A 10,447-nucleotide genomic window follows, 5' to 3' on the forward strand; every position below is an offset into this window, starting at 1 on the left:
CATTGAAAAAATGAGGGAGCCATAAATAAATTAGTTCAGAAACTGTCTCTGTATTACCAAGATAGAAGGATCTAGATTTTTGTTGCAAAGCCGTTTGTTTTCTCCTCTGGGGCTGAAAGACTGAAGCAATTGGCAGATATTTTCTTTTGTCTAAATCTGGCTTTCTCTCCATTTCATTTGGCATTGTCTCTACCTGACCAGTCACGGGTAATTAACCTCCATCTACTAACTCACTGAAGTCCTCTGCAGTATTTCCTCAGAAATTAATTTAAAAATGAATCTCCATCTAGGATTTTCCTGCAAGTTGCCCACCAAAAGGACTTAGGAAAAGGGAGTATTGTGCATGCACCTCATGTTTCCAGCTCCCAAAACAGTTGGGTTAATGTGAGAGGTGATATGTAAGCAGTTTTAGACTATAGACCAGCAGCTAGACTGCCTGGGTTTGAATCCCATCTCTGCCACTTCTAATTGCCATGACCTTGAATAAGTTATTTAGTCTTCTCAGGTCTCAATTTTCTTTTCTAAATAAAAGGACTGATAAGAGTACCTTTTGTTGTAAGGATTGAATTCCATTATAGGCAAAATGCTTAGAACAGTCGAGGTAGGAATGTGGGCCCAATGTTCTAGATGATTCCATTATTTAAGAAAAGTGAGAAATTTGATTTTATTGTGATTTTAAATATTGGGGCTTAATTTAAAAGCCTATACCACTGTACACTCACCAAACAAAATATGGCTGAGGACTGAATTCAGCCTCTAGCCCTCTAATTTCTGATCTCTGAATTAGAGAAGCCTACATTAGGTGTACAATTTCATGTAATAATTCCCAAGTTGTGGGTCCCTCATCCTTGGCACAGTTGGCTTGAGCCAGGGCTGCACCTAGATCTTGAATGCAATAAATTGGCAAGGGAAAGATGAAAGCAAGCACCTGTTAGGTGCTATTACTGTGCTGACACTTGAAAAATATAATTTTACTACTTTTTCACAATAATGTGAAGAGTAGTGTGAGATTGTTTTTTATAATAAAAATATATATATTTGGTGTTCATCCTTTTTCTGTCACAGAACTCATAAATCCTTTGGAATTTCCTAAGTGTTGAAAGCCACAAAGGTGTCTTGTTATGTTAATGAGGTGACTTTTGGAAAGCACCCAAAGATGGGGGCTAGCTGCCAAGAAAACCATACATGTGATTAGAGGCTTGGAATTTTCAGTATTCTACCCTACCCCAACTCTGGGGAAGAAAGAGGAGTTGGAGAATTAATTCAATCATCAATAGCCAAAGATTTAATAAATCATGTTTATATAATGAAGCCTCCATTAGAGGCTAAAAAGAACGGAGTTCAAACAGCTTTTGTGTTGGTGAATATGTGGCGATGTTAGAAAAGCAGTGCAACCAAAGAGGGCACAGAAGCTTCGAACCTTTTCCACATACCTTGCCCATCCATCTCTTCATCTGGCTGTTGATTCATATCCTTTACTATCCTTTGTAAGAAATAAATCAGTAATTTAGTGAGTAAAGGGGTTTCCTGATTTCTGTGAATCATTCTAGCAAATTAATTGAACCCAAAGAAGGAACAAGCTCTGATTTCTGGCCAGTTGGGTAGAAGCACAGGTGCACCCTGGACTTGCAATTGAAGTCTGGAAGGGTGGAGGTGGGGAGGGGGAAGAGGCAGTCCTGTGGGACTGAGCCTTTAACCTGTGGGATCTGATGCCATCTCCAGGTATATAATGTCAGAATTGAGTTGAATTGTAGGACACCAGCTGGTGTCTGAGAATTAGTGGAATGGGCAGAGAAACCCTACAGACATTGGAATTGGGACTAGAACCCATAGTGGGCATGGTCATCTTCCCTTACAGATGAGAGAACTGAGACTCAGAGAACCTGATTAAGAAACTTGACCAAGATTGGCAGAGCAGGGATTCAAACTCACATCTATAGAACACCAAAGCCCAAGTTCTTGATCACTTTTTAAAACTCCTTGTCAAGCCAAAGAAATGAAAGTAATGTTCACCGCTAATATACTAGATAAATTCCAGAATCTCATTGGCATACCCCAATAGGAAATTATTTCTCAGTCATGAAACAATCAAAAGGATGTATCTATCTGATAAGTGGACATCTATCCAATCATTCAGAGACCTTGATCCTTCTATCTTCTAGCTCAACCGTGGGCAAACTACGGCCCTCGGGCCAGATCCGGCCCGTTTGAAATGAATAAAACTAAAAAAAAAAAAAAAAGACCGTACCCTTTTATGTTTACTTTGAATTTATATTAGTTCACACAAACACTCCATCCATGCTTTTGTTCCGGCCCTCCGGTCCAGTTTAAGAACCCATTGTGGCCCTGGTGTCAAAAAGTTTGCCCACCCCTGTTCTAGCTCATCTCTATTTACTTATAATTTCCAAGGAGAAGAGTATGGGGAGAGGAAATTGAATTAAAGATATTTATGGATAGGACTTGGAAATAGTGGACATTACTTTTAATCACACACCATGTCTTAGCATCTAATCACTCGACCATACAGGGCAAAGGAGGAGTCTCAGCAATGTAATCTGTTTATGGCCCAGAAGGGAGAGGAACTGGTTTGGTAACATAGGGCATCTATGCCACAGAGGTCTGGCTGTCAATGTTCCAACCTGAGATGTGATCATTTTTTTAGCCACCTAGATCCAGTGCGTCCTTTCTTGATAGTGGTAGTGGGGAGGCTGGGGGGCGTTTAAATCAGATGACAGAACTTCAGCTTATTTTGTCCATGAGATGATGCTAAAGTCTCATAAATAGCTACTTTCTCAAGAACTTGATAGGCTTCCTCTGCACGAGGGCATTACAGAGGCCATTTTGTTCTGGTAGTTTATAGCCTTTAAAAAGTTACGATGTGGACATTCCTTTAAATCCCATAATCCATCATCAACAACGGTATTATGTAGTAACACCCACTTTCAAATTGAATTTTAGTGCTCTCCATTACCAGTTCACTAGAGAGAAATGACAAATAATTTCATGGCTTAAGAGTGGCAGACAGATGAATTCAACAAAAATGAGGCCTGGTATCAGTAGGGGGTAAACAAAACGTGTAGCCTTCAAATTAAGGGTATTTGCTCTCCCTCTTTCTAATTGCATAATTTAGCATCACTATGGGTCATTCTCTCGTTCTTTTTAGATGAGCAACAAGATGTGTCTTCTCCTTTGCCTCTGTTTCTGGCTGTTCCATGTTTGTTTTAGAACAGTGGGTACAGGGACCTGGGAAATGTAAAATCTTTGCTTCAAGGTATGAACCAATTTCTCACTCTCATGTAAAAGGAAGATATTTTAGGGCCCCTCATTTTTTTCTCCCATGAGATTTTTTTTTCTCTTTAAACTCTTCAAGGAAGACTAGCACTTTAGTCTCAGTTTATTGGAAAGATTTGTAAATGCATCTGGGATTTGGCTTCTGCACACAATGTCTTTTTTTTTAATGTATATGACATAGGATATCGTTTGCACTCAGCACTGCTGCCTCGCATTAGCTACAGTGGGAAAGAGGGGCCGGATGGCTGTTTTATGTAACCTCCATTCTGGGCTTCTGTAAAAAGAAGAAACGGGTAACAACATAATAGCAATTTATCCTTGGTTTCTATGGTCGGAGCAAGCCCCTACCTAAAAACAGCACATCTGCTCCATCTACTCCAAGCTTGTTATTCCTTAACCTCTAAATACTCTAGCCACTATGCCGGAAAAAAGAATTTAATTAAGAGTCAAGAAAAACAAATGGCGTAATCTGTTTAGCAATAGAAAGTAAGGAAATTGCAAGTTCTCTGTCCCTGCAAATCTCATAAGAAACAGTTCTCTGCATCACTTTCAGTCACTAGAGAGAGGTTACAATTCCATCTGAGTTTAGAGGTCTGTGGCACCACAATTTCACTATGTCCTCTATCAGAAAATCAAGCCACTCACCTGCTCCAAAACACCCTGGATATTAAACATCTTTCTCTGCTGCTACCCTCACCCTGAGAAGGTCCAGCACTCTGGCTCCTGGCAACGTCATAACAGAGTTCACAGAACCCAAGGAAAAAAGTCTACATCCTCATCCAACAGTTATAAATACCTTAAAATCACCTGCTCCTCCAAGAGACTCTAGTCTCTCTCACTCTTAAGAGCAACGAGGCTGGGAAGACGGAGAGCAGAGAGCCTGCCTGATCAGGTTCTGGTGAAAGACTCTTTCCCCGTTTCCAGACAGCCATCTTCTTACTGTGTCCACTAGTGGTATAAAGGCTCCATCTCATGACCCAATTACCTCCTGAAGTCCCACTTCCAAATATCATCACATTGGGAATTAGAGGAATTTGAGGGGAACCAGACTTGCAGTCCATACAGCAAATTAAAAACACAGCGAGATACGACTTTACAACCTATAGAATAGCTGTAATTGAAAAGTTAAAAAGAAAATAAGTTTTGGCAGGGAATAGAGAAACGGTAACTTTTACACCCCTTATACATTGTTGGTGGGAATGTAAAAAGGTGCAGCTGCTGTGGAAAAAATTTGGCAGTATTTTAAATGTTAAGCATAAAACTGCTGTTTGACCCAGCAATGATCCACCTTGGTATATACCCCCCTAAGTGGAATACAAGCACTCAAGCAAATATTCCTATATGGATATTCAAAGCATCATAATTCACAATAGTCAAAAGGTTGTAACAACCCAAATGTCCATAAGTGGGTGAGTAGATAAACAAACTATGCTACATACACAAAATGGAATATTATCCAGCCATAAAGAGAAATGAAGTTCCCATACCTGTTGGCACACAGATAAAATTTGAAAACATTATGTTCAGTGCAAGAGGTTAGACACAGAAGGAAACATATTGTATAATTCCATTTATATAAACTATATGATAGGTAAATCCATAGAAACAGAGTTCAGAGTGCTGGTTGCTGGGTGCTCTGGGGAGGGAGTAATGAGACTTGATTGTTTAATGAGTATGGAGTTCCATTTGGAGTTGATGAAAACATTTTGTAACTAAATAGAGATGGTGGTTGCACAACATTAATGTTAGAAATATTACTAAATCTTAAGTTTTTAAATAGTTAATTTTATGCTATGCAAATTTTACCTTGATAGAAATAAAATCGGCTCTGTGCAAACTCTTGAACCCATGGGAATATCCATTCTGCTGACATGTGACCAGATGGGTGGTTTAGACACAGCTGCCATTGCTGAGGGAGAGACTTGCTGATTACCATAGAGATGGGGCAATGAGGATTTATTTGAGGAGAACATTTCAAGGGCATAAAGAACGTAAATAGTCATTTTCCACCCATAACTCAATAAAGCGATAACAACATCAGATTTGGGGTGATGGAGTGGAAATTAAAATCTGATAAAATGCATAGCTTTTAGCTTCAGGAAGATTGGAATGTCAAACACTGAGAATCCCACAGTGTTGAGCACGCCCCTAAGGTAATGCCTGACACCACTGTAGAATCTGAAAGGGCTTGAGACGGAAGTTTACATGCTAGAGCAATTATTGCATTGTTTTAAACCTGTGGAACAGACAACTTAGTCTAGTCACTTTCAAGCAATCTTTATCATGTCAGGCCCATCTTTCTCTGCAGACTTTTAGGGGAAACTCCGTGGCATCCGGCAGACTTGGCTGTTCCTATCCTCTGTCTTCCACTATAGCATCTACTGAGATGCAACTCACTACATCTAATCTTTGGTCACCTGTAAATTTTGTTTAGACTATTAGCAACTCCACGCATTCTGTAATTTACTTAAAATTACATCAGCCTAAACAGTGTGATATCATTTGTGTGTTAATTAAAACTACATTATAGGGTAGCTATTTTTTTTCTTTTGTTTAAACTAAAAAAAAAATGCATAGTGTTGACTTTATGCCAGGCTGCATGCTTTGAAAACACTAAGTTATTTTAACACATGAATAATAAATATAGATACTTCAGCTAACTTTATCTGCCATCAATATCAGAGACTTTAGGAATTAACATGATGGGTTGTCATAGATAAGGTTAGTGCTATTCAAAATGTGTGGTGTGGCTAGAATCTTGTAGAGACACCCTCATTTTCGCTTGAACATCTAACCAGCATGGCAAGTTCTTTTGTAAAGAATAACACCGGAGGCTTGATCTCTACATGGTCCCATAACCAGCTTTAGGATCTGAGGACTCTGGTTACGATACTCTCCTGATCAGAATCCCTTCTTTCGAATATTGTTCCACCTGCAGTAAGTGAGCTTTTAATCCAGGATTGGTTTGGTGTGGTTTCAGGACAGGAAGCTGGAATTCAGCATACTGCTTTATGCCTACTTGCTAACAAATGTGTATTTAGTAAATGTCTGAATCACTTGTTTTTACTATAATCTCATAGCAGAATACAGCTAGCTGTTACTCAGCTCAAACTTTTTGGTGACTACCATTATCTACTGGGAAAAACCCAAACTGGCTTTAGGAGGATCACAATACCCAGTCTGTACCTGGCCACCAGCATGGACACAGACAAGAGTTCGAAGGCCTAGGAAGAGGTGGGAGTGGGGAGGAGGGGCTCAAAAGAGAGCAGGGGGGGGGGGACATCTGTAATACTTCCAATAATAAAGACAAATTTTTAAAAATGAGTAATCTTCACACCATCTGTTGCTATATTCTCTCACCACAACCGTGAGATTGCCTGGGGCCCTCTGCTTCTCAGAATTCTAGCATTGCCTGACTCAGACACATGGGCAATGATTCCACAGTCCCCAATGGGCATGTGGGACTGTATGTGTAGAGGTTTTCTCATTTTTCCTCACTCTAGTGGCAGGAGGGGTGCTGCAATGCTTGCTGCTTTCTCATGGTCATTTCTCCTTTAACAGCTTTTAGCCTCCGATGGCTTGAGCAACATCTGTGAAGCTACTACTACCCCTTCCCCATCAAATTCTGAGATGGTCCCATAATCTCTGTCTCCTGGCACTCAGCTCACAGACCAAGGTTGGTCTGTGCAACCCATAGAACACAACAAAATGAATGGTATGTCCCTTCCAAGATTCCGTAATAAAAGTCACAGTGGCTTCCATTTTGGTTGTTCTTTCTCATGGAGCATAAGAATCACCAAGAGAAAAAATAAATTACCTATAATGCAAGTGTGAGAGAGTCTTGACCCCAGGGAAAGTGTTGTAAAGGCACTTTTTTTTTGAAAAGCCACCCAGGGAGCCTGCTGGTGAGGGACCCCTTAAGAACCAATATTTATCCAGATGGAACAAACTAGAAATCCAGATGCCTGATGGCTATTCTCACAATATTTCCCCTTTTCCAAAAAGAGAGATGGTTTTTATCATTATCTGAGTGGCAGGAATACAACAAATTAATTAATTTACAAACTTACCAATTATTGTACTGGCCACAAGTACCCCAAAGCTTTCAGATGTGTGGGAATGTCAGGTGGTAGTATTAGGATCTTAGAGTTAGGGTTGGGATTAGGGACAAGTTCTATTAGGTAATGGGAAGAGTTCTTGCCCTTATGGGTTCCTGGCCTGGATCTGGTCACTTACTGTATGACATTGAGAAAGTCATATAGACTCTGCAAATCTTAGCTTTATCATATGTAAAATATAAATAATAATCCATGCTCTCCATACTCCATAGAGTTTTTAGGAGAATAAAATGAGTTAAAATTATGTGAAAGTGTTTTGGGTAAACTATAAAATGCCATATAACTATGAAGGATTATTATTACTCACCCAAACCAATTCAAAAAGCCCAAATGTAAATTTATAAATTAGAAAGTCATTATGTGCTAAAAATATTGTCCCAAATCTAATTAAATTAGAACAATGGTTCATTTATCAATTTATATGCTAAGTACCCAAAATGCAACGCTATGGAATGTAACTAATGAACAGAAATAGTCCAAAATAATAAGTTCGTTATATAGCTACAGCAACTACCTATATGTTAGCCAAGTTTTAATAACAATCATATTTAGAAATAATTTTTGAAAGACTGGAAACCAGGGCCTTAGTAACACCTGGATTGCTTGAGCCCCTTATAAACTGTGAAAATGCTTACAACCACTTAATAGTTTCCACAATGTTTTTAATGCATTTTCTCATTTGATTATCATAAAGTAATTTGAAGCTAACGAAAACGCTTGTCCCCGATGTACATATAAGGAAAGAAACTGAGCTTTAGGTAGTTTGAATGTCATTCCAAAGTCATACAGTTATCATGGGCTATTACTGCAGCTGGAGTGCACGCCCAGGTTTTCTCACTTACAGTTCCATATACTTTCTAATATACCACAGGTACAGTGAAATATATGCATGGGCAATCTTGACTGTTCAGCTCCTCTTCCCACCCCTGGCCTCTCAAGCAAATATACAATCATCCCCTTTCTCAGCAAATCAGCATGAATCACCACTTCATTTTGGCCCCAGTGGAAATATCCACTAAGTCCCTTTGTCCATCTCTGAGCTGGATACCTTTGCAAATCACACTCACTTCTTTTGTTTGTTTGTTTCTTTTTAACATAAGAAGTGAAACTTCCTAGTGTCCCCAATCTTTGTATACTAATATTCTTGTATTCCACGGGGCCTTGTGTGAAAATGAATTTAGCCTCAGGAGCCCTGAGGAGCTGTGGGCCCTGATTTGTACAAGAAATATAGTTGGAGATGGCAAAAGTGATTCTGCACACACACAATGAGACCAAAGAGGGTAGGTAGCAAGGAATACATTCTTGCCATCTATCTCCTTGAGGGACTCATTTATAAGTAGAGGAGAGGAGCTGAACTTCCTTTTCCTTTCGTTCTTAGTTTTAATGATGTGGTATATTTTAACATGTGCATTTTTAACAGCATTCCCTTCTTCAAGCCTCCCCTTGAATCTCTTTGAAGATATAAATTTGGAGACCTCGGATTCTACTGGGGTATTTTCCTCACTGCATCGGCCAAGTGATGAGTTAGGAGGTTCATGGTGTGTGGACATGCACTGAGGTCCTTTTCTAGCTTCCCTGGCATGGTTTTTATCCCCCTAATTGTGAGTATAATCAGGAAATAACATCATGGGCACCCTTCTTCCTTATTTCTCTTTTGTTGCTGTTTAAGAAAGAAAAGAAATATAGCTTCAGTGATTCTATTTACTCCACACAATAGAGATAAAGCCCATGGGCAGCACAGCAGATTTCTTCAGGGAATATAATGGGCTGCGAGTAGAAGGTGCTGCTGGAAGCATTTATTTCTGGCAAACAATTTTTCATTTGATAAAGGATAGGAAGCAATGGAAATAAGTGAATATATTCACATGAGGGCTTATTGGAGGATTATGCTTCTGAAAGAGTGGGTATTCATTTTGTGGGACAGCAAGGGGATAGGGAGGTGTTGAATAAACACAAACACACACACACACACACACACACACACACACACACACACACACACAAAACCAGCAGTCCTAAACTTAAAAATGAACCTCTGAGATGGCAGCCATTTATTTGGAACAAGTTTTCAGAGAAATAATTCTTGCTCCACAGCATGGTCAGCTGGCTTGCCCAAATCACAAAGGCCTATTTAGCCCACAGGTTCTTGAATACAATGTTCTTTAAGAATTGTAATATTTATAGCTGGGTAGCTCATTTGGTTAATGCGCTGTCCTTATATGTGAAGGCTGTAGGTCTGATCCTGGTCAGTGTACATGCAAGAACCAAACAGTGAATGCATAAATAAGAAGAAAAACAAATCGATGCTTAAAAAAAATTTTTTCTCTTTTCCTTCCTCTCTCTCTCTCTCAAATATAAATAAACTAGAGACCTGGTGCATGAAAATTTGTGCACTCAGGGATGGGGGTCCCTCAGCCAGGCCTGCACCCTCTCACAGTCTGGGACCCCTCGGGGGATGTCTACCTGCCAGCTTAGGCCCGCTCCCCAAGGGGAACGGGCCTAAGATAGCAGTCAAACATCCCTCTGGCAGCCTGGGAACTCTAGGGGAATGTCTGACTGATGGCTTAGGCCCCCTTCCCACAGGGAGAGGGCCTAAGCTGCAGTCAGACATCCTCTGTGCTGCCAAGGAGGTGAGAGAGGTTCCCGCCACCATCGCTGGGCTCCCAGCCATCAGCTTGTGGTTGAGCAGAGCTCCCCCTGTGTGAGCACACTGACCACCAGAGGGCAGCTCCTGCATTGAGCGTCTACCCCCTGATGATCCGTGCACATCATAGCGACCAGTTGTTCTGGCCGTTCCACTGTTAGGATCAATTTGCATATTACCCTTTTATTAATAGAATAATTTTTTTAAATAGAATAATTTTTTAGAATTGTAATATATTACAATTTTCCCTTAATGTCCCTAAGGGAAAATGACTAGCTTTCTAAATTTGGAAGTTCTTATTTTTGTTTTGTTTGTTTGTTTTTAAAGATTTAAAGCACAAGTAGTGCTTGACAAATTTTGTATTCAAATTCAATTTATTCCAATAAATTCTTAT

This window comes from Myotis lucifugus, unplaced genomic scaffold (assembly GCF_000147115.1).
Source record: "Myotis lucifugus unplaced genomic scaffold, Myoluc2.0 scaffold_26, whole genome shotgun sequence".
Classification (NCBI taxonomy): Eukaryota; Metazoa; Chordata; class Mammalia; order Chiroptera; family Vespertilionidae; genus Myotis; species Myotis lucifugus.